We start from the raw sequence: 23,605 nt of genomic DNA on the forward strand, positions 1-23,605 counted from the left end.
GCAAACGAACGAGACTCATTACTCCGCAATGAGCTAACGAGATTTTAGCCGAATTCCTTCTCTAAAACCCTCTAATTTGCGATTTTTCGCTTCTGTTAAGCTTCCGTTTCCTCGAGAAATCCGCTTAGGTAGTTTGAAATTCGATTCCGGTTCCATTTTATCGTATCCCAGGCTTAATAATAGCTTTACATTCGCTATTTTCTTATTCCTATTTTTTTTTCTATTTTCTGGAAACCTTTAGCGATTTTTGTTGTCGTGAGCCAGTTCTGTGCGAAAGGGTATGACGCAGATTACTCCGGAGACCGTTAACTCATTAAAAACAATTATTTTGACAGTTTTAGCCATAATTTACGTAAACCGTCGCGACACGAGGACTTCCCAGGGAAGTCACCCATCCTAGCTCTGCCATTGCGCCAGAACGCTTAACTTCATGGTTCTGATTGGGCGAGAGCAGTGCCGCGTGTTGTCCATCTCCGCCCGCGCCACACGTACTCGAGGTATATAAGAATAAACATCCCACTCAATGTCTGGCGCGATCATACCAGCACTAATGCACCGGATCCCATCAAAACTCTGAAGTTAAGCGTGCTTGGGCGAGAACAGTACTAGGATGGGTAACCCCTTGGGAAGTCCTCATGTTGCACCCCTTTTTGTGTTTTTCGATTTTTGATTACTTGTTGACAGATAATTTTCGGCTCAAATCATCTGAATCTCGATTGGGACCAGATAAGACATGTGAAATCAACGTAGCTCGGGCACTGCCGGATTTGGACAAAATTTTAGCTTAATTTGATTGTAAACGGGCAAACGAACGAGACTCATTACGCCGCAATGAGCTGGCGAGATTTTAGCCGAATTCCTTCTTTAAGACCCACTAATTTACGATTTTCCGCTTCTGTTAAGCTTATGTTTCCTCGAGAAATCCCCTTAGGAAGTCCGAAATTTTATTTCGGATCTATTTTATCGTATCCCAGGCATAATAATATCTTTACATTCGCTATTTCCTTATTCTTATTTTTTTTTCTATTTTCTGGAAACATTTAGCGATTTTTGTTGTCCTGAGCCAGTTCTGTGCGAAATGGTATGACGCAGATTACTCCGGAGACGGTTAACTCATTAAAAACAATTATTTCGACTGTTTAGCCATAATTTACGTAAACCGTCGCGACACGAGGACTTCTCGGGGAGGTCACCCATCCTAGCTCTGCCATCGCGCCAGAACTCTTAACTTCATGGTTCTTATTGGGCGAGAGCAGTGCCGCGTGTTGTCCATCGCCGCGCGCTCCACACGTACTCGAGGGATATAAGAATAAACATCCACTCAATGTCGGGTGCGATCATACCAGCACTAATGCACCGGATCCTATCAGAAGTCCGAAGTTAAGCGTGCTTGGGCGAGAGCAGTACTAGGATGGGTCACCCCCGGGAAGTTGTCACGCCCCGTGTTCGAAGAGCATGTGACATCCGGCATTGTTTTAACAATTAGTTTTAAACAATTACGCCTCGTATCGAAATGACTAAAACCAGTCTTTTTCATAAATAAAACATTGTCTTTACATTGACAATAGAATAAGAATAATCAGAGTTGCAAATGCGAAAACTGAACAAAAGGAAAATAAAGTCTTGATTTCTTGTATCTTGCTCATCGGCAACCATCCCCAGAAGGCTTCTTGTTCCTCCTCATTCAGTTACTCTTCATTTTAATCTGAAATTTGTAAGGGGTGAGTGTTTTGGGAAACACTCAGCAAGTGGGGGTCGATCGATTTCCAATGATACATATAGAACTTAATCTTTAAAACATTTCTTTAACAAACTATCAAATCTTATCACTTTTAACTCATCATAACAGAAACGAAATAAATATGAGACAGAGGTTATCAGAAGATTCAGAGCAGTTCAGAAACAGATCAGAACAATTCTGAACAGAACAGATCGGAACAGACAGAACACTGTTACTCATCTCATTTCCATGGTCAAATTGTCCCCAATATGTTAGTCCTCTAAGGGTTGAGGCCAGAACACGGTTTTATACCCACCGATGGGGGCCAGACAGAACATGGTTTTATACCCACCGATGGGGGCCGACAGAATTACAATTCTCGTCCCATTTCAAATCGAGTTGTAATAGTGCAACACAGAATTCAAAGTTTACCAGACAGAACTTATCAGAGTTTTCAGATATCAGAGTTTCAGACGGATTCAGCGGAACCAACGAATTTCGAAGCATAGAGGAAAACACATAATCGATCGAAATTTTAAAAGACGGTCATCATGCTGTTTTCAAAAAAAGAGGACACATTCTTGCATGTCATAACTTATATATTAAAGATTTAAAAATACAAACGAATATACATATCAAAAACCCAATTACAGTACTCTCGAAGTTACGAATCGAAATGTGCAGAACTTTGGCGAACGAAACTTGTTGAATTTCGGCCAAGTGATGACCGAACCAGGAGATGATCTTCACAACGATGTGGATAGCAAATCACAGCATTGAAAAGCCGGAACAACTCCTCCTTCTTTCTTCTTGCAAGCGACAGCCGAGAGGTGGTTTTGGAGGGAAAGGAGCCAATTTTTCTTGCTGATTTTTGGGTGTGATTTCTTTAGCATGTTGAGGTGGTATTTATAGGTAAAGTATGGTCTTTTCCCCTCCCCATGACCGAAATATTGGAGCCCAAGCAAGCCATCAATGTGGTCATGGTTAACTCAAGCATCAAAGGTCACCTTGGTTTACTAAAGAGTCCATTCTTGCACAATAAATTGGTCCAAGCCTCTTAGCTCTTCCCTTAGCTCCCTTTCTTGGTTAACTCAATAGTCATCACTTGTATAATAAGTTTTTCCAAACCTTTAGTTCTTTTAGCTCCTTCTTTGGTTAACTCAATGGTCATAAATATGTCCAATCCTTTAGCTCTTGTCCTTGGTTTACTCAAGGGTAATTTCTTGCACATTAAAATTTTCCAATGCTTTAGCTCTCCTCCTAGCTCTATTTTTTTTATTCTTTTAGGACAAGAAAGAATGAGCTTCATTGAGCTAAAAGATTGAGCTCATGAGCATGGGGTTTCTTTTCCAAGAATCTTGGAGCTTCCTTGAGCTGAGGGTTTTAGCTTGTGAGGTAAGGGTTTCCTCTTCCGAGTGGCGTACCCTCAATTCTCAAGGTTTTGCATTGCCTCAGCTTCTTTTTGAGCTACTTTTCGAGCTTTTTGAGGTTCTTTGCTTTGAAAAATCCGGGTTCTCACATCCCACCCTCCTTATTGGAAGTTTCGTCCTCGAAACTTGAGTTAGATAAATCTTTAAAAAGTGAGGGTGCCGAGTGCGCATACGTTCTTCAAATTCCCAAGTTGCTTCTCGTTCCATATGATTCGACCATTGTATCTTGACATATGGAATTGTTCGGCATCTCAGCACTTGGTATTTGGTGTTACTTGAATAAGGACTTCTTCATATTTCATTTCCTCGTTCACATTTCCTTTGATTAGTAGCGGTTCAATTTCAAGAATGCTACTTGGATATGAGACATACTTCCTTAGCTGTGAGACATGGAAGACGTTGTAAATCCTTGACATGCCTTGTGGTAAAGCCCGCTGATAAGCTAGGTTTCCCATTTTTCTCAGTATTTCGAAGGGTCCGACATATCTTGGAGTTATCTTTCTAGAATTGCTGAATCGAACCACTCCTTTCATTGGGGAAACTTTAACATAAGCTTTCACACCATTTTCAAACTCCAACGGTCTTCACTTTAAATAAGCCCAGCTCTTTTGTCGATCATGAGCTGCCTTGCGTTTTTCCTTGATAATAGCTACTTTATCAACAATTCAAGTACCATGATAGCTTTCTCTCTGATTTCAATACTTCCATGATAATTATTGTTATCGGCAAATTCAATCAAAGGGGGGTGTTTATTGGAGTCCGAGGTCCATGGCACACACCCTAAAATATCTTCAATAGTTCGATCCACCGTCTTTGTCTCATGTTTAATTCCTTTTGTGTGAATAGTATTTGAGGCTTTGATGATTGATAAATTTCACACATTTGACACTAAAGAAATTGATTCTCTAGATCTTTGGCTCAAATATAATTGTGGCTAATTCACTATCATGTGTTGGATAATTTTGCTCACATGGTTTTAATTTCATCGATGCATAGGCAATTAATTGCCCTCTTGAATGAGAACACATCACAATCCTCTTTTGATGCATCATTGTAAATTGTGAAATTCTTGCCTTCTTCAGGAAGTACTAATACTAGCATAGAAACGAGTTTCTTTTTCAAGATCTAAAAACTCTTCTCACATTCTTCACTCTAATTGAATTTAGAGTTCTTCTGAGTGAGCTTGGTGAGCGGAAGAAAATCCTTCAACACATTTTCTTAATAGCCAAATAATCCCGAAAACTTCAAATTTCTATTCCAGTATTCGATCAAGGCCAGTCTATGATTACCTCCACCTTATTGGTGATCCACTGATATGCCCATTTCAGATATTATATGACCGAAGAATGTGACATTTTTTAATCAAAATTCACATTTCTTAAATTTAGTATTTAGTTATTTTTCTCTGAGCATCGGTGGAGCAAGACGAAGATCTTCCTTGCGGTCTTTCTCACTTGTTGAATATACAAGAATGTCTTCAATAAATGCTACCACAAACTTGCCGAGGAATTTTCTTGAACACTCTGTTCATGAGTTCTATGAATGTTGCTGGAGCATTGGTCATGCCAAAAGGTATTATCATGAACTCATAGTGTCCATACCCTTTTCTTTTTAAGGTTGTTTTAGGAATATTCTCTGCCTTGGCCTTCAACTGTGATAGTCTGATCTTAGATAGAGCTTCGAAAAGATCTTAGCTCCTTTTAACTGATAGAAAAGGTCATCTATTCTTAAAAGATGACATTTGTTCTTGATCTCATATAGTACTTTGTCGAATGACACACTATCTTGTACTTTCACCATTCTTCTGTACCAATAAGATTGAATCTCCCCAAGAAGAGGCACTTGGTCTGATTTGTTTTTGTCTAACAAATCTTGGAATCGAACTTTTATCTCCTTGAGTTCAACTGAAGCCATTTGCTAGGGTTCTTTAGATATTGGTGCAGCACGAGCTATAAAGTTACTTTCGAATTCTTTCACGATCTGAGATAATTCAAAGTAACGCTTCCAGAACTCTCGTACCACGGGAATATTTTTATATCTTGAGCTCAATTCCTTCTTTTTCTTCTCTCATTATCGCTAGTTAGACTTCTTAGCCATACTCCATGGCTTTCTAAGTTTGAGAAGCAGAAAGGAAGGATTTTTGTTCCTTATCCTTGCCATAAAATACGATTTATTCTTGGATTGGAGTTTGGAATTCTTACCTCGACCATCTAACACTGCATGATTCTTGTCCAACCAACCAATTCTCAGAATGACGTTGAAATTTACCATAGTACACTAAATAAAATCGGCACTGAATATATGCGTATCCATACTTATTGTGTTCTAAATTATCACGATTACTATCTCCAAACATAAAATCAATATATAATCTTAGAACATAACTCCTTATCAGCCTATTGACTTAAGTCCCAATAACCTAGTTAAAATTTCTTTCAACATTGTACGGAAGAAATTAATTCCTCAAACAATTCTTCTTTTACTAAATCTGTCTTTAATCAAAACTATGAGCCTAACATGCTTTAATACAAACAAGCTTCGTTGGATGTCTTTCTCTACAAATCTTTCCCCTATTTTTCTTTTTACTATAAGAAGAGTCATAACCTATTATGCATGCTACACTTCCCTTGATGTCCACCAATATCTCATAACTCCCTTTATTTACCTAAGGTAATGACCTTAATTTCTTAACTTAAGTTATTGTTTCTTAACTTTATTAAATATTCCAAAATCTTACATATTTAAATTTATCTCTTAATAGCCCAAATTTAAATGTCCATACCGTTAATTATTGACATAAAAATCAACTTTTACACCTGAATATCAAAACTTATATAATTCTTATCTCATATTTTCATAAATAATTTATTATCCGCGAATCAAACATTTCATCTTAAGTCGGAAGAATTCCCAAATGTAAGTCAACTTATATCAGAGTATTTGTATTCCCTAAAATATAAGTCAAATTATCTTTGATAGGTATGTTCCCAAAATATATTTCAACTTATCTATGTACATTCTCAAAGAAATGTTACACTTTTTTCTTTCATATCATTTAACCATAATACCAGTCTAGCCTACTTTATCATCTCTCAACATTACTGTTCTTTTTCCACTACATCCATAGGTGCTTCTTCTTCTTCTTCCACATTTTCCACGACAAGGTGCGCAGTCTATCCATTGCACCATGAAGCTTGGCGATGTAACGTTCTTGCTTGCTAGAAAGGTCTTCATGTTGATGACGAGAACGGTTAGCAAGGTTTTTCTAAGTTTCAATCCTTACTATCAACTTTCGATTAAGGGAAACTAGTCATTCCACGTGTAGTGTTAGGGCGAGCTGGCTCTTTGCTCGATCAAGGTGATGGTTGAGATTATGTATATCAGTTTGAAGCAGATTCTTAATCTTTGTGAGTTCTTGTTTATCTTGTTTTCCTCAAGTAATGTTGACGCATGCGAAGTGCGGCTTGAGCACGAGTACAAGACCATAAATTGAGGTAAAATTTCATAATGGTATCAAAGTAAAGGATAGAAAGGTAAAAAATTTTGATTGAAACAAAGATTTCGTGGAACTTTCTATACTAGAAATTTCAGAATGATTGAAGGAAATAGATTTCGAATTTCTCAAAGAATTTTGGAAAGATTGAGAGTTTGTTTCAGAATGTACTAGGCTTTTGCCAAAATTTGACTTCTTCAAATTTTGTCTGTCAAAATCCCAGCAGGATTATGAACCTGGCGGCTCTGATACCACTTAAATGTCACGCAAAGTGTCTGAAGCGCCTGTGACATCCGGCATTGTTTTAACAATTACTTTAAAATAATTAAGCCTCGTATCGAAATGCCAAAAACCAGTCTTTTTCATAAATAAAACATTGTCTTTACATTGACAATAGAATAAAAATACATCAGAGTTGCAAATGCGGAAACTGAACAAAAGGAAAATAAAGTCTTGATTTCTTGTATCTTGCTCATCGGCTACCATCCCCATAAGGCTTCTTGTTCTTCCTCATTCAGTTGGTCTTCATTTTAATCTGAAATTTGTAAGGGGTGAGTGTTTTGGGAAACACTCAGGAAGTGGGGGTCGATCGATTTCCTATGATACATATAGAACTTAATCTTTAAAACATTTCTTTAACAAACTTTCAAATCTTATCATTTTTAACTCATCATAACAGAAACAAAATAAATATGAGACAGAGGTTATCAGAAGATTCAGAGCAGTTCAGAAACAGATCAGAAAAATTCAGAACAGAACAGATCGGAACAGACAGAACACTGTTACTCATCTCATTTCCATGGTCAAATTGTCCCCAATATGTTAGTCCTCTAAGAGGTGAGGCCAGAACACGGTTTTATACCCACCAATGGAGGAGACAGAACATGGTTTTATACCCACCAATGGGGGCCAGACAGAATTACAATTCTCGTCCCATTTCAAATCGAGTTGTAACAGTGCAACACAGAATTCAAAGTTTACAAGACAGAACGTATCAGAGTTTTCAGATATCAGAGTTTCAGACGGATTCAGCGGAACCAAAGAATTTCGAAGCATAGAAGAAAACACATAATCGATCGAAATTTTAAAAGACGGTCATCATGCTGTTTTCGAAAAAAGAGGACACACATTCATACATGTCATGACTTATATATTCAAGATTTAAAAATACAAACGAATATACATATCAAAAACCCACTTACAATACTCTCGAAGTTACGGTTCGAATGTGCAGAACTTTGGCGAACGAAACTTGTTGAATTTCGATCAAGTGATGACCGAACCAGGAGATGATCTTCACAACGATGTGGATAGCAAATCACAAAATTGAAAAGCCGGAACAACTCCTCCTTCTTTCTTCTTGCAAGCGACAGCCGAGAGGTGGTTTTGGAGGGAAATGAGCCGATTTTTCTTGCTGATTTTTGGGTGTGATTTCTTTAGCATGTTGAGGTGGTATTTATAGGTGAAGGATGGACTTTTCCCCTCCCCATGGCCGAAATATTGGAGCCCAAGCAAGCCATCAATGTGGTCAAGGTTAACTCAAGCATCAAAGGTCACCTTGGTTTAGTAAAGAGTCCATTCTTGCACAATAAATTGGTCCAAGCCTCTTAGCTCTTCCCTTAGCTCCCTTTCTTGGTTAACTTAATAGTCATCACTTGTATAATAAGTTTGTCCAAACCTTTAGTTCTTTTAGCTCCTTCTTTGGTTAACTCAATGTTCATAAATATATCCAATCCTTTAGCTTTTCTCCTTGGTTTACTCAAGGGTAATTTCTTGCACATTAAATTTTTCCAATGCTTTAGCTCTCCTCCTAGCTCTATTTTTTTTATTCTTTTAGGACAAGAAAGAATGAGCTTCATTGAGGTAAAAGATTGAGCTCATGAGCATGGGGTTTCTTTTCCAAGAATTTTGGAGCTTCCTTGAGCTGAGGGTTTTAGCTTGTGAGGTAAGGGTTTCCTCTTCCGAGTGACGTACCCTCAATTCTCAAGAGTTTACGTTGCCTCGGCTTCTTTTTGAGCTACTTACCGAGCTTTTAAGGTGCTTTGCTTTGAAAAATCCGGGTTCTCACAGAAGTCCTCGTGTTGCACCCCTTTTCGTGTTTTTCTATTTTTGATTACTTGTTGACAGACGATTTTCGGTTCAAATCATCTGAACCTCGATCGGAACCAGATAAGACATGTGAAATCAACTTAGCTCATGCACTGCCGGATTTGGACAAAATTGTAGCCTAATTTGATTGTAAATGGGCAAACGAACGAGACTCATTACTCCGCAATGAGCTGGCGAGATTTTAGCCGAATTCCTTTTCTAAGACCCTCTAATTTGCGATTTTTCGCTTTTGTTAAGCTTCCGTTTACGCGAGAAATCCGCTTAGGAAGTCCAAATTTTATTCCGGTTCCATTTTATCGTATCCCAGGCATAATAATAGCTTTACATTCGCTATTTTCTTATTCTTATTTTTTTTTCTATTTTCTCGAAACATTTAGCGATTTTTGTTGTCGTGAGCCGGTTCTGTGCGGAAGGGTATGATGTAGATTACTCTGGAGACAGTTAACTCATTAAAAACAATTATTTTGACTGTTTTATCCATAATTTACGTAAATGGTCGCGACACGAGGACTTCCCGGGGTGGTCACCCATCCTAGCTCTGCCATCGCGCCAGAACGCTTAACTTCATGGTTCTGATTGGGCGAGAGGTGTGCCGCGTGTTGTCCATTGCCGCCCGCTCCACACGTACTCGAGGGATATAAGAATAAACATTTCAACCAATTTCGGGTGCGATCATACTAGCACTAATGCACTGGATCCCATCATAACTCCGAAGTTAAGCGTGCTTGGGCGAGACCAGTACTGGGAAGTCCTCGTGTTGCACCCATTTTCGTGTTTTTCTATTTTTGATTGATTACTTGTTGATAGACGATTTTCGGCTCAAATCATCTAAATCTCGATCGTGACCAGATAATACATGTGAAATCAACGTAACTCGGGCACTGCCGGATTTGGACAAAATTGTAGCCTAACTTGATTGTAAACGGGCAAACGAACGAGACTCATTATTCCGCAATGAGCTGACGAGATTTTAGCCGAATTCCTTCTCTAAGACCCTCTAATTTGCGATTTTCCGCTTCTGTTAAGCTTTCGTTTCTCAAGAAATCCTCTTAGGAAGTTCAAAATTCGATTACGGTTCCAGTTTATCGTATCCCAGGAATAATAATAGCTTTACATTCGCTATTTTCTTCTTCTTATTTTTTTTCTATTTTCTGGCAACATTTAGCGATTTTTGTTGTCGTGAGCCGATTCTGCGCTGAAGGGTATGACGGAGATTACTCTGGAGACGGTTAACTAATTAAAAATAATTATTTCGACTGTTTTAGCCATAATTTACGTAAACGGTCGCGACACGAGGACTTCCCGGGGAGGTCACCCATCCTAGCTCTGCCATCGCGCCAGAATGCTTAACTTCATGGTTCTGATTGGGCTAGAGCAGTGCCGCGTTTTGTCCATCGCCGCCCGCTCCACACGTACTCGAGGGATATAAGAATAAACATACCACTCAATGTCGGTTGCGATCATACCAGCAATAATGCACCGTATCCCATCAGAACTCCAAAGTTAAGCGTGCTTGGGCGAGAGCAGTACTAGGATGGGTGAACCCCTAGGAAGTCCTCGTGTTGCACCCCTTTTCGTGTTTTTCTTTTTTTGATTAGTTGTTGACATACGATTTTTGGTTCAAATCATTTGAATCTCGATCGGGACCAGATAAAACATGTGAAATCAACGTAGCTCGGGCACTGCCGGATTTGGACAAAATTGTAGCCTAATTTTTTTGTAAACGGGCAAACGAACGAGACTCATTACTCCGCAATGAGCTGACGAGATTTTAGACGAATTCCTTCTCTAAGATCCTCTAATTTGCGATTTTTCGCTTCTGTTAAGCTTCCGTTTCATCAAAAAATCCACTTAGAAAGTCCGAAATTCGATTACGGTTCCATTTTATCATATCCCAGGCATTATAGTAGCTTTACATTCGCTATTTTCTTCTCCTTATTTTTTTTTCTATTTTCTGGGAAAATTTAGCGATTTTTATTGTCGTGAGACGGTTCTGTGCGGAAGGGTATGACGCAGATTACTCCAGAGACGGTTAACTCATTAAAAACTATTATTTCGACAGTTTTAGCCACAATTTACGTAAACGGTCGCGACACGAGGACTTCCCAGGAAGGTCAACCATCCTAGCACTGCCATCGCACCAGAATGCTTAACTTCATGGTTCTGATTGGGCGAGAGCATTGCCGCGTGTTGTCCATCGCCGCCCGCTCCACACGTACTCGAGGGATATAAGAATAAACATCCCACTCAATTTCGGGTGCGATCATACCCGCACTAATGCACTAGATCCCATCAGAACTCCGAAGTTAAGCGTGCTTGGGCGAGAGCAGTACTAGTATGGGTGACCCCTAGGAAGTCCTCGTGTTGCGCCCATTTTGGTTTTTTCTATTTTTGATTACTTGTTTGACAAACGATTTTCGGCTCAAATCATCTGAATCTCGATCGGGACCTGATAAGACATGTGAAATCAACGTAGCTCGGGCACTGTCGGATTTGGAAAAAATTGTAGTCTAATTTGATTGTAAACGGGCAAACGAAGAGACTCATTATTCCGCAATGAGCAGACGAGATTTTAGCCGAATTCTTTCTCTAAGACCGTCTAATTTGCGATTCCGCTTCTGTAAAGCTTCCGTTTCCACAAGAAATCCGCTTAGGAAGTTCGAAATTCGATTCCGGTTCCATTTTATTATATCCCAGGCATAATAATAGCTTTACATTCGCTATTTTCTTCTTCTTATTTTTTTTCTATTTTCTGTGAACATTTAGCGATTTTTGTTGTCGTGAGCCGGTTCTGTGCAGAAGGGTATGATGCAGATTACTTCGTAGACGGTTAACTCATTAAAAACAATTATTTCGACTGTTTTATCCCTAATTTACCTAAACGGTCGCGACACGAGGACTTCCCAGGGAGGTCATCCATCCTAGCTCTGCCATCGCGCCAGAACGCTTAATTTCATGGTTCTGATTGTGCGAAAGCAGTGCCGCGTGTTGTCCATCGCCGCCCGCTCCACACTTACTCTAGGGATATAAGAATAAACATCCCACTTAATGTCGGATGTGATCATACCATCACTAATGCACCGGATCCCATCAGAACACTGAAGTTAAGCGTGCTTGGACGAGAGCAGTACTAGGATGGGTGGTGACCCCCTGGGAAATCCTCGTGTTGCTCCCATTTTCCTGTTTTTTTATTTTTGTTCACTTGTTGACAGACGATTTTCAGCTCAAATCATCTGAATCTAGATCGGTACGAGATAAGACATGTGAAATCAACGTAGCTCGGGCAATGCCGGATTTGGACAAAATTGTAGGCTAATTTGATTGTAAACGGGCAAACGAACGAGACTCGTTACTCCGCAATGAGCTGGCGAGATTTTAGCAGAATTCATTCTCTAAATCCCTCTAATTTGCGATTTTCCGCTTCTGTTAAGCTTCCGTTTCCTCGAGAAATCCGCTTAGGAAGTTCGAAATTAAATTCATGTTCCATTTTATCGTATCTCAGGCATAATAATAGCTTTACATTCGCTATTTTCTTCTTCTTATTTTTTTTTCTATTTTATGGAAACATTTAGAAATTTTTGTTGTCATGAGCCGGTTCTGTGCGGAAGGGTATGACGCAGATTACTCCGGAGACGGTTAACTCATTAAAACAATTATTTCGACTGTTTTAGCCATAATTTCCGTAAACGGTCGCGACACGAGGACTTCTCAAGGAGGTCACCCATCCGAGCCCGCTCCATCGCGCCAGAATGCTTAACTTCGTGGTTTTGATTGGGCGAGAGCAGTGCCCGTGTTCTCCATCGCCGCCCGCTCCACACGTACTCGAGGGATATAAGAAAAAACATCCCACTTATGTCGGATGCGATCATACCATCACTAATGCACCGGATCCCATCAGAACTCTTAAGTTAAGCGTGTTTGGACGAGAGCAGTACTAGGATGGGTGGACCCCTTGGAAATCCTCGTGTTGCTCCCGTTTTCGTGTTTTTCTATTTTTGTTTACTTGTTGACAGACGATTTTCAGCTCAAATCATCTGAATCTCGATCGGTACGAGATAAGACATGTGAAATCAACGTAGCTCGGGCACTGCCGGATTTGGACAAAATTGTAGGCTAATTTGATTGTAAACGGGCAAACGAACGAGACTCATTACTCCGCAATGAGCTAGCGAGATTTTAGCAGAATGCATTCTCTAAGACCCACTAATTTGCGATTTTCCGCTTCTGTTAAGCTTCCGTTTCCTCGAGAAATCCGCTTAGGAAGTTCGAAATTCGATTCATGTTCCATTTTATCATATCTCAGGCATAATAATTGTTTTACATTCGCTATTTTCTTCTTCTTATTTTTTTTTCTATTTTATGGAAACATTTAGCAATTTTTGTTGTCATGAGCCGGTTCTGTGCGTAAGGGTTTGACACAGATTACTCCGGAGACGGTTAACTCATTAAAACAATTATTTCGACTGTTTTAGCCATAATTTCTGTAAACGGTCGCGACACGAGGACTTCTCTGGGAGGTCACCCATCCTAGCTCTGCCATCGCGCTCGAACGCTTAACTTCATGGTTCTGATTGGGCGAGAGCAGTGCCGCATGTTGTCCATCGCCGCCCGCGCCACACGTACTCGAGGGATATAAGAATAAACATCCCACTCATTGCCGGGTGCGATCATACCAGCACTAATGTACCGGATCCCATCAGAACTTCGAAGTTAAGCGTGCTTGGGCGAGACCAGTACTAGAATGGGTGACCCCCTGGAAAGTCCTCGTGTTGCACCCTTTTTCGTGTTTTTCTATTTTTGATTGATTACTTGTTGACAGACGATTTTCGGCTCAAATCATCTGAATCTCGATCGGGACCAGATAAGACATGTGAAATCAACGTAGCTCGGGCAATGCCGGATTTGGACAAAATTTTAGCCTAATTTGATTGTAAACGGGCAAACGAATGAGACTCATTACTCCGCAATGAGCTGGCGAGATTTTAGCAGAATTTCTTCTCTAAGACCCTCTAATTTGTGATTTTCCGCTTCTGTTAAGCTCCCGTTTCCTCGAGAAATCCGTTTAGGAAATCTGAAATTTGATTCCGGTTCCATTTTATCGTATCCCAGGCATAATAATAGCTTTACATTCGCTATTTTCTTCTTCTTTTTTTTCTATTTTCTGGGAACATTTAGCGATTTTTTTTTTCGTGAGCCGATCTGTGCGGAAGGGTATGACGCAAATTACTACGGAGACGGTTAACTCATTAAAAAAAATATTTCGACTTTTTAGCTATAATTTACGTAAACTGTCGCGACACGAGGACTTCCCAGGGAGGTCACTCATCCTAGCTCTACCATCGCGCCAGAACGCTTAACTTCATGGTTCTGATTGGGCGAGACTAGTGCCGCGTGTTGTCCATCGCCGTCGGCGCCACACGTACTCGAGGGATATAAGAAAAAACATCACACTCGATGTCGGGTGCGATCATACCAGCATTAATGCACCGGATCCCATCCGAACTCCGAAGCTAATCGTGCTTGGGCGAAAGCAGTACTAGGATGGGTGACCCCCTGGGAAGTCCTCGTGTTGCACCCTTTTTCGTGTTTTTCTATTTTTTATTACTTGTTGACAAACGATTTTTGGCTCAAATCACCTTAATCTCGATCGTGACCAGATAAGACATGTGAAATCAACGTAGCTCGGGCACTGCCGGATTTAAAAAAAATTGTAGCCTAATTTGATTGTAAACGGGCAAACGAACGAGACTCATTATTCCGCAATGAGCAGACGAGATTTTAGCCGAATTCTTTCTCTAAGACCGTCTAATTTGCGATTCCGCTTCTGTAAAGCTTCCGTTTCCACAAGAAATCCGCTTAGGAAGTTCGAAATTCGATTCCGGTTCCATTTTATCATATCCCAGGCATAATAATAGCTTTACATTCGCTATTTTCTTCTTCTTATTTTTTTTCTATTTTCTGTGAACATTTAGCGATTTTTGTTGTCGTGAGCCGGTTCTGTGCAGAAGGGTATGATGCAGATTACTTCGTAGATGGTTAACTTATTAAAAACAATTATTTCGACTGTTTTATCCCTAATTTACCTAAACGGTCGCGACACGAGGACTTCCCAGGGAGGTCACCCATCCTAGCTCTGCCATCGCGCCAGAACGCTTACTTTCATGGTTCTGATTGGGCGAAAGCAGTGCCGCGTGTTGTCCATCGCCGCCCGCTCCACACTTACTCTAGGGATATAAGAATAAACATCCCACTTAATGTCGGATGTGATCATACCATCACTAATGCACCGGATCCCATCAGAACACTGAAGTTAAGCGTGCTTGGACGAGAGCAGTACTACGATGGGTGACCCCCTGGAAAATCCTCGTGTTGCTCCCATTTTCCTGTTTTTTTATTTTTGTTCACTTGTTGACAGACGATTTTCAGCTCAAATCATCTGAATCTAGATCGGTACGAGATAAGACATGTGAAATCAACGTAGCTCGGGCAATGCCGGATTTGGACAAAATTGTAGGCTAATTTGATTGTAAACGGGCAAACGAACGAGACTCGTTACTCCGCAATGAGCTGGCGAGATTTTAGCAGAATTCATTCTCTAAAACCCTCTAATTTGCGATTTTCCGCTTCTGTTAAGCTTCCGTTTCCTCGAGAAATCCGCTTAGGAAGTTCGAAATTCAATTCATGTTCCATTTTATCGTATCTCAGGCATAATAATAGCTTTACATTCGCTATTTTCTTCTTCTTATTTTTTTTTCTATTTTATGGAAACATTTAGAAATTTTTGTTGTCATGAGCCGGTTCTGTGTGGAAGGGTATGACGCAGATTACTCCGGAGACGGTTAACTCATTAAAACAATTATTTCGACTGTTTTAGCCATAATTTCCATAAACGGTCGCGACACGAGGACTTCTCAAGGAGGTCACCAATCCCAGCCCGCTCCATCGCGCCAGAATGCTTAACTTCGTGGTTTTGATTGGGCGAGAGCAGTGCCCGTGTTCTCCATCACCGCCCGCTCCACACGTACTCGAGGGATATAAGAAAAAACATCCCACTTATGTCGGATGCGATCATACCATCACTAATGCACCGGATCCCATCAGAACTCTGAAGTTAAGCGTGCTTGGACGAGAGCAGTACTAGGATGGGTGGACCCCTGGGAAATCCTCGTGTTGCTCCCGTTTTCGTGTTTTTCTATTTTTGTTTACTTGTTGACAGACGATTTTCAGCTCAAATCATCTGAATCTCGATCGGTACGAGATAAGACATGTGAAATCAACGTAGCTCGGGCACTGCCGGATTTGGACAAAATTGTAGGCTAATTTGATTGTAAACGGGCAAACGAACGAGACTCATTACTCCGCAATGAGCTAGCGAGATTTTAGCAGAATTCATTCTCTAAGACCCACTAATTTGCGATTTTCCGCTTCTGGTAAGCTTCCGTTTCCTCGAGAAATCCGCTTAGGAAGTTCGAAATTCGATTCATGTTCCATTTTATCATATCTCAGGCATAATAATTGCTTTACATTCGCTATTTTCTTCTTATTTTTTTTTCTATTTTATGGAAACATTTAGCAATTTTTGTTGTCATGAGCCGGTTCTGTGCGTAAGAGTTTGACACAGATTACTCCGGAGACGGTTAACTCATTAAAACAATTATTTCGACTGTTTTAGCCATAATTTCTGTAAACGGTCGCGACACGAGGACTTCTCTGGGAGGTCACCCATCCTAGCTCTGCCATCGCGCTCGAACGCTTAACTTCATGGTTCTGATTGGGCGAGAGCAGTGCCGCATGTTGTCCATCGCCGCCCGCGCCACACGTACTCGAGGGATATAAGAATAAACATCCCACTCATTGCCGGGTGCGATCATACCAGCACTAATGTACCGGATCCCATCAGAACTTCGAAGTTAAGCGTGCTTGGGCGAGACCAGTACTAGAATGGGTGACCCCCTGGAAAGTCCTCGTGTTGCACCCTTTTTCGTGTTTTTCTATTTTTGATTGATTACTTGTTGACAGACGATTTTCGGCTCAAATCATCTGAATCTCGATCGGGACCAGATAAGACATGTGAAATCAACGTAGCTCGGGCAATGCCGGATTTGGACAAAATTTTAGCCTAATTTGATTGTAAACGGGCAAACGAATGAGACTCATTACTCCGCAATGAGCTGGCGAGATTTTAGCAGAATTTCTTCTCTAAGACCCTCTAATTTGTGATTTTCCGCTTCTGTTAAGCTCCCGTTTCCTCGAGAAATCCGTTTAGGAAATCTGAAATTTGATTCCGGTTCCATTTTATCGTATCCCAGGCATAATAATAGCTTTACATTCGCTATTTTCTTCTTCTTTTTTTTCTATTTTCTGGGAACATTTAGCGATTTTTTTTTTCGTGAGCCGATCTGTGCGGAAGGGTATGACGCAAATTACTACGGAGACGGTTAACTCATTAAAAAAAATATTTCGACTTTTTAGCTATAATTTACGTAAACGGTCGCGACACGAGGACTTCCCAGGGAGGTCACTCATCCTAGCTCTACCATCGCGCCAGAACGCTTAACTTCATGGTTCTGATTGGGCGAGACCAGTGCCGCGTGTTGTCCATCGCCGTCGGCGCCACACGTACTCGAGGGATATAAGAAAAAACATCACACTCGATGTCGGGTGCGATCATACCAGCACTAATGCACCGGATCCCATCCGAACTCCGAAGCTAAGCGTGCTTGGGCGAAAGCAGTACTAGGATGGGTGACCCCCTGGGAAGTCCTCGTGTTGCACCCTTTTTCGTGTTTTTCTTTTTTTTATTACTTGTTGACAGACGATTTTTGGCTCAAATCACCTTAATCTCGATCGAGACCAGATAAGACATGTGAAATCAACGTAGCTCGGGCACTGCCGGATTTGGACAAAATTGTAGGCTAATTTGATTGTAAATGGGCAAACGAACGAGACTCATTACTCCGCAATGAGTTAAAGAGATTTTAGCCGAATTCCTTCCCTAAGACCCTCTAATTTGCGATTTTCCGCTTCTGTTAAGCTTCCGTTTCCTTGAGAAATATGTTTAGGAAGTCCGAAATTCTATTCCGGTTCCATTTTATCGTATCACAGGCATAATAATAGCTTTGCATTCGCTATTTTCTTCTTCTTATTTTTTTTTTCTATTTTCTGGGAACATTTATCGATTTTTGTTGTCGTGAACCGGTTCTGTGCGGAAGGGTATGACGCAGATTACTCCGGAGACGATTAACTGATTAAAAACAATTATTTCAAATTTTTTAGCTATAATTTACGTAAACAGTCGCGACACGAGGACTTCCCAGGGAGGTCACCCATCCTAGCTCTGCCATCGGGCCAGAACGTTTAACTTCATGGTTCTGATTTGGTGAGAGCAGTGCGGCGTGTTGTCCATCGCCGCCCGCGCCACACTTACTCGAGGGATATAAGAATAAACATCCCACTCAATGTCGAGTGTGATCATACCAGCACTAATGCACCGGATCCCATCTGAACTCCGAAGTTAAGCGTGCTTGGACGAGACCAGTACTAGGATGGGTGACCCCCTGGGAAGTTCTCGTGTTGCACTCTTTTTCGTGTTTTTCTATTTCTGATTACTTGTTGACAGACGATTTTTGGCTCAAATCATCAGAATCTCGATCGGGACCAGATAAGACATGTGAAATCAACGTAGCTCGGGCACTGTCGGATTTGGAAAAAATTGTAGGCTAATTTGATTGTAAACGGGCAAACGAACGAGACACATTACTCCGCAACGAGGTGGTGAGATTTTAGCCGAATTCCTTCTCTAAGACCCTCTAATTTGCGATTTTCAGCTTCTGTTGAGCTTCCGTTTCCTCGAAAAATCCGCTTAGGAAGTCCGGAATTCGATTCAAGTTCCATTTTATCGTATCCCAGGCATAATAATAGCTTTACATTCGCTATTTTCTTCTTCTAATTTTTTTTTCTATTTTTGGGAACATTTAGCGATTTTTTTTGTCGTGAGCCGGTTCTGTGCGGAAAGGAATGATGCAGATTACTCGGGAGACGGTTAAATCATTAAAAACAATTATTTCTACTGTTTTAGCCATAATTTACGTAAACGGTCGCGACACGAGGACTGCCCAGGGAGGTCACCCATCCTCGCTCTGCCATCGCGCCAGAACGCTTAATTTCGTGGTTCTGATTGGGCGAGAGCAGTGCCGCGTGTTGTCCATCGCCGCCCGCTCCACAGCTAATCGAGGGATATAAGATTAAACATCCCACTCAATGTCGGGTGCGATCATACCAGCACTAATGCAGTGGATCCCATCAGAACTCCGAAGTTAAGCGTGTTTGGGCGAGACCAGTACTAGGATGGGTGACCCCCTGGGAAGTCCTAGTGTTGCACCCCTTTTCATGTTTTTCTATTTTTGATTACTTGTTGACACACGATTTTCGGCTCAAATCATCTGAATGTCGATCGGGACCAGATAGGACATGTGAAATCAACGTAGCTCGAGCACTGTCGGATTTGGACAAAATTGTAGCCTAATTTGATTGTAAACGGGCAAACGAACGAGACTCATTACTCCGCAACGAGGTGACGAGATTTTAGCCGAATTCCTTCTCTAAGACCCTCTAATTTACGATTTTCAGCTTCTGTTAAGCTTCCGTTTCCTCGAGAAATCCGCTTAGGAAGTTCGAAATTCGATTCCGCCTTCATTTTATCGTATCCTAGGCATAATAATAGCTTTACATTCGCTATTTTCTTCTTCTTATTTTTTTCTCTCTTTTATGGGAACATTTAGCGATTTTTGTTGTCATGAGCCGGTTCTGTGCGGAAAGGTATGACGGAGATTACTCCGGAAACAGTTAGTTCATAAAAAACAATTATTTCGACTGTTTTTGCCATAATTTACGTAAACGATCGCGACACGAGGACTTCCCAATAAGGTCACCCATCCTAGCTCTGCCATCGCGCCAGAACGCTTAACTTCATGGTTCTGATTGGGCGAGAGCAGTGCCGCGTGTTGTCCATCGCTGCCCGCTCCACACGTACTCGAGGGATATAAGAATAAACATCCCACTCAATGTCGGGTGCGATCATACCAGCACTAATGCACTGATCCCATCAGAACTCCGAAGTTAAGAGTGCTTGGGCGAGAGCAGTACTAGGATGAATGACCCCCTGGGAAGTCCTCGTGTTGCACCCCTTTTCGTGTTTTTTATTTTTGATTACTTGTTGACAGACAATTTTCGGCTCAGATCAACTGAATCTCGATCGGGACCAGATAAGACATGTGAAATCAACGTAGCTCGGGCACTGCCGGATTTGGACAAAATTGTAGCCTAATTTGATTGTAAACGGGCAAACGAACGAGACTCATTACTCCGCAACGAGGTGGCAAGATTTTAGCCGAATTCCTTCTCTAAGACCCTCTAATTTTCTATTTTCCGCTTCTTTTAAGCTTTCGTTTCCTCGAGAAATCCGCTTAGGAAGTTCGAAATTCGATTCAGGTTCCATTTTATCGTATCCCAGGCATAACAATAGCTTTACATTCGCTATTTTATTCTTCTTATTTTTTTCTATTTTCTGGGAACATTTAGCGATTTTTTTTGTCGTGAACCGGTTCTGTGCGGAAGGGTATAACGCAGATTACTCCGGAGACGGTTAAATCATTAAAACAATTATTTCGATTGTTTTATCCATAATTTACGTAAACGGTCGCGACACGAGGACTTCCAAGGGAGGTCACCCATCCTAGCTTTGCCATCGCGCCAGAACGCTTAACTTCATGGTTCTGATTGGGCGAGAGCAGTGCCCGTGTTGTCCATCGTCGTCCGCTCCACACGTACTCGAGGGATATAAGAATAAACATCCAACTCAATGTTGGGTGGATCATACTAGCACTAATGCACCGGATCCCATTCGAACACTGAAGTTAAGCGTGCTTGGGCGAGAGCAGTACTAGGATGGGTGACCCCCTGGGAAGTCCCTTTGTTGCACCCCTTTTCGTGTTTTTCTATTTTTGATTACTTGTTGACAGACGATTTTCGGCTCAAATCATCTGAATATCGATCGGGATCAGATAAGACATGTGAAATCAACGTAGCTCGGGTACTGCCGGATTTGGACAAAATTGTAGGCGAATTTGATTGTAAACGGGCAAACGAACGAGACTCATTACACCGCAACGAGCTGACGAGATTTTAGCCGAATTACTTCTCTAAGACCCTCTAATTTGCGATTTTCCGCTTCTGTTAAGCTTCTGTTTCCTCGAGAAATCCGTTTAGGAAGTCCGAAATTCGATTCCGGTTCCATTTTATCGTATCCCAGGCATAATAATAGCTTTACATTCGCTATTTTCTTCTTCTTATTTTTTTTTCTATTTTTTGGTAACATTAAGCGATTTTTGTTGTCGTGAGCCGGTTCTGTGCGGAAGGGTATGACAGAGATTACTCCGGAGACGGTTAGTTCATTAAAAACAATTATTTCGACTGTTTTAACCATAATTTACGTAAACGATCGCGACACGAGAACTTCCCAAGGTGGTCACCCATCCTAGCTCTGCCATCGCGCTAGAACGTTTAACTTCATGGTTCTGATTGGGCGAGAGCAGTGCCGCGTAATTTCCATCGTCGACCGCTCCACACGTACTCGAGGGATATAAGAATAAACATCACTCAATGTTGGGAGCGATCATACCAGCACTAATGCACCGGATCCCATCAGAATTCCGTAGTTAAGCGTGCTTGGGCGAGACCAGTATTAAGATGGGTGACCCCCTGGGAAATCCTCGTGTTGCACCATTTTTCGTGTTTTCTATTTTTGATTAGTTGTTGACAGACGATTTTTGGCTCAAATTATCTGAATTTGGATCGGGACCAGATAAGACGTGAAATCAACGTAGCTCGGGCACTGCCGAATTGGGACAAAATTGTAGCTTGATTTGATTGTAAACGGGTAAACGAACGAGACTCATTACTCCGCAACGAGGTGGCGAGATTTGAGCCGAATTCCTTCTCTAAGACCCTCTAATTTGCGATTTTCCGATTCTGTTAAGCTTTCATTTTCCGCGAGAAATCCGGTTAGGAAGTTCGAAATTCGATTCCGGTTCCATTTTATCGTATCTCAGGCATAATAATAGCTTTACATTCGCTATTTTCTTCTTCTTATTTTTTTTTATTTTCTGGGAACATTTAGCGATTTTTTTTGTCGTGAGCCGGTTCTATGCGAAAGGGTATGACACAGATTACTTTGGAGACGGTTAACTCATTAAAAACAATAATTTCGACTGTTTTAGCCATAATTTACGGTCGTGACATGAGGACTTCCCAGGGAGGTCACCCATCCTAGCTCTGCCATCGCGCCAGAACGCTTAACTTCATGGTTTTGATTGGGCGAGAGCAGTGCCCGTGATGGACGTTGTCCATCGCCGCCCGCTCTACACGTACTCGAGGGATATAAGAAAAAAAATCCCACTCAATGTCGGGTGCGATCATACCGGCACTAATGCACCGGATCCCATCAAAACTCCGAAGTTAAGCGTGCTTGGGGGAGAGCAGTACTAGGATTGGTGACCCCCTGGGAAGTCCTCGTGTTGCACCCCTTTTCGTGTTTTTCTATTTTTGATTACTTGTTCACAGACGAATTTAGGATCAAATCATCTGAATGTCGATCGGGACAAGATAAGACATGTGAAATCAACGTAGCTCGGGCACTGTAGGATTTGGACAAAATTGTCGGCTAATTTGATTGTAAACGGGCAAACGAACAAGACTCATTACTCCGCAACGAGGTGGCGAGATTTTAGCCGAATTCCTTCTCTAAGACCCTCTAATTTGTTATTCTCCGCTTCTGTTAAGCTTCCGTTTCCTCGAGAAATCCGTTTAGAAAATCCGAAATTCGATTCTGGTTCCATTTTATCGTATCCCAGTCATAATAATAGCTTAACATTCGCTATTTTCTTTTTCTTTTTTTTTTCTATTTTTTGTGAATATTTAGCGATTTTTGTTGTCGTGAGCCAGTTCTGTGCGGAAGGGTATGACGGAGATTACTCCGGAGACAGTTAGTTCATTAAAAAAAATTATTTTCGACTGTTTATCCATAATTTACGTAAACGGTCGCGACACGAGGACTTCGAATTCCTTCTCTAAGACCCTCTAATTTACGATTTTCAGCTTCTGTTAAGCTTCCGTTTCCTCGAGAAATCCGCTTAGGAAGTTCGAAATTCGATTCCGCCTTCATTTTATCGTATCCCAGGCATAATAATAGCTTTACATTCGCTATTTTCTTCTTCTTATTTTTTTCTCTCTTTTATGGGAACATTTAGCGATTTTTGTTGTCATGAGCCGGTTCTGTGCGGAAGGGTATGACGGAGATTACTCCGGAAACAGTTAGTTCATAAAAAACAATTATTTCGACTGTTTTTGCCATAATTTACGTAAACGATCGCGACACGAGGACTTCCCAATAAGGTCACCCATCCTAGCTCTGCCATCGCGCCAGAACGCTTACCTTCATGGTTCTGATTGGGCGAGAGCAGTGCCGCGTGTTGTCCATCGCTGCCCGCTCCACACGTACTCGAGGGATATAAGATTAAACATCCCACTCAATGTCGGGTGCGATCATACCAGCACTAATGCACCGGATCCCATCAGAACTCCGAAGTTAAGCGTGTTTGGGCGAGACCAGTACTAGGATGGGTGACCCCCTGGGAAGTCCTCGTGTTGCATCCCTTTTCGTGTTTTTCTATTTTTGATTACTTGTTGACAGACGATTTTCGGCTCAAATCATCTGAATCTCGATCGAGACCAGATAAGACATGTGAAATCAACGTAGCTCGGGAACTGCCGGATTTTGACAAAATTGTAGCCTAA

The 23,605-nt window shown here is 41.3% G+C and overlaps 14 non-coding genes and 6 pseudogenes across 14 annotated transcripts; all 20 read left to right on the forward strand.

Annotated features, from left to right (window-relative positions):
• The first annotated feature begins 528 nt into the window (after positions 1–528).
• On the forward strand, positions 529–647 carry LOC142509000 (5S ribosomal RNA). The gene has a single exon (XR_012807193.1). It is a non-coding gene; the product is annotated as a 5S ribosomal RNA (ribosomal RNA).
• A 682-nt stretch (positions 648–1,329) lies between these two features.
• Positions 1,330–1,449, forward strand: LOC142512606 (5S ribosomal RNA; annotated as a pseudogene).
• A 7,967-nt stretch (positions 1,450–9,416) lies between these two features.
• On the forward strand, positions 9,417–9,518 carry LOC142512651 (5S ribosomal RNA; annotated as a pseudogene).
• Positions 9,519–10,204: 686 nt separating this feature from the next.
• LOC142509612 (5S ribosomal RNA) lies at positions 10,205–10,323 on the forward strand. The gene has a single exon (XR_012807778.1). It is a non-coding gene; the product is annotated as a 5S ribosomal RNA (ribosomal RNA).
• Positions 10,324–11,007: 684 nt separating this feature from the next.
• Positions 11,008–11,125, forward strand: LOC142507581 (5S ribosomal RNA). Its single transcript, XR_012805835.1, has one exon. It is a non-coding gene; the product is annotated as a 5S ribosomal RNA (ribosomal RNA).
• Positions 11,126–11,805: 680 nt separating this feature from the next.
• LOC142512046 (5S ribosomal RNA) lies at positions 11,806–11,927 on the forward strand (annotated as a pseudogene).
• Positions 11,928–12,609: 682 nt separating this feature from the next.
• On the forward strand, positions 12,610–12,728 carry LOC142511941 (5S ribosomal RNA; annotated as a pseudogene).
• Positions 12,729–13,411: 683 nt separating this feature from the next.
• Positions 13,412–13,530, forward strand: LOC142515640 (5S ribosomal RNA). Its single transcript, XR_012811474.1, has one exon. It is a non-coding gene; the product is annotated as a 5S ribosomal RNA (ribosomal RNA).
• A 681-nt stretch (positions 13,531–14,211) lies between these two features.
• Positions 14,212–14,330, forward strand: LOC142514059 (5S ribosomal RNA). Its single transcript, XR_012809972.1, has one exon. It is a non-coding gene; the product is annotated as a 5S ribosomal RNA (ribosomal RNA).
• Positions 14,331–15,011: 681 nt separating this feature from the next.
• On the forward strand, positions 15,012–15,130 carry LOC142511328 (5S ribosomal RNA; annotated as a pseudogene).
• Positions 15,131–15,812: 682 nt separating this feature from the next.
• On the forward strand, positions 15,813–15,931 carry LOC142510527 (5S ribosomal RNA). Its single transcript, XR_012808634.1, has one exon. It is a non-coding gene; the product is annotated as a 5S ribosomal RNA (ribosomal RNA).
• A 680-nt stretch (positions 15,932–16,611) lies between these two features.
• On the forward strand, positions 16,612–16,730 carry LOC142515641 (5S ribosomal RNA). The gene has a single exon (XR_012811475.1). It is a non-coding gene; the product is annotated as a 5S ribosomal RNA (ribosomal RNA).
• A 681-nt stretch (positions 16,731–17,411) lies between these two features.
• LOC142510342 (5S ribosomal RNA) lies at positions 17,412–17,530 on the forward strand. The gene has a single exon (XR_012808460.1). It is a non-coding gene; the product is annotated as a 5S ribosomal RNA (ribosomal RNA).
• Positions 17,531–18,215: 685 nt separating this feature from the next.
• Positions 18,216–18,334, forward strand: LOC142510907 (5S ribosomal RNA). Its single transcript, XR_012808691.1, has one exon. It is a non-coding gene; the product is annotated as a 5S ribosomal RNA (ribosomal RNA).
• Positions 18,335–19,017: 683 nt separating this feature from the next.
• LOC142516418 (5S ribosomal RNA) lies at positions 19,018–19,136 on the forward strand. The gene has a single exon (XR_012812213.1). It is a non-coding gene; the product is annotated as a 5S ribosomal RNA (ribosomal RNA).
• A 684-nt stretch (positions 19,137–19,820) lies between these two features.
• On the forward strand, positions 19,821–19,938 carry LOC142507098 (5S ribosomal RNA). Its single transcript, XR_012805363.1, has one exon. It is a non-coding gene; the product is annotated as a 5S ribosomal RNA (ribosomal RNA).
• Positions 19,939–20,617: 679 nt separating this feature from the next.
• LOC142511335 (5S ribosomal RNA) lies at positions 20,618–20,735 on the forward strand (annotated as a pseudogene).
• Positions 20,736–21,417: 682 nt separating this feature from the next.
• On the forward strand, positions 21,418–21,536 carry LOC142506858 (5S ribosomal RNA). The gene has a single exon (XR_012805133.1). It is a non-coding gene; the product is annotated as a 5S ribosomal RNA (ribosomal RNA).
• A 680-nt stretch (positions 21,537–22,216) lies between these two features.
• On the forward strand, positions 22,217–22,335 carry LOC142506645 (5S ribosomal RNA). The gene has a single exon (XR_012804931.1). It is a non-coding gene; the product is annotated as a 5S ribosomal RNA (ribosomal RNA).
• Positions 22,336–23,345: 1,010 nt separating this feature from the next.
• On the forward strand, positions 23,346–23,464 carry LOC142512899 (5S ribosomal RNA). Its single transcript, XR_012808886.1, has one exon. It is a non-coding gene; the product is annotated as a 5S ribosomal RNA (ribosomal RNA).
• Positions 23,465–23,605: the final 141 nt, after the last annotated feature.

Source organism: Primulina tabacum, chromosome 10, assembly GCF_025594145.1.
Source record: "Primulina tabacum isolate GXHZ01 chromosome 10, ASM2559414v2, whole genome shotgun sequence".
NCBI classification, from domain to species: domain Eukaryota; kingdom Viridiplantae; phylum Streptophyta; class Magnoliopsida; order Lamiales; family Gesneriaceae; genus Primulina; species Primulina tabacum.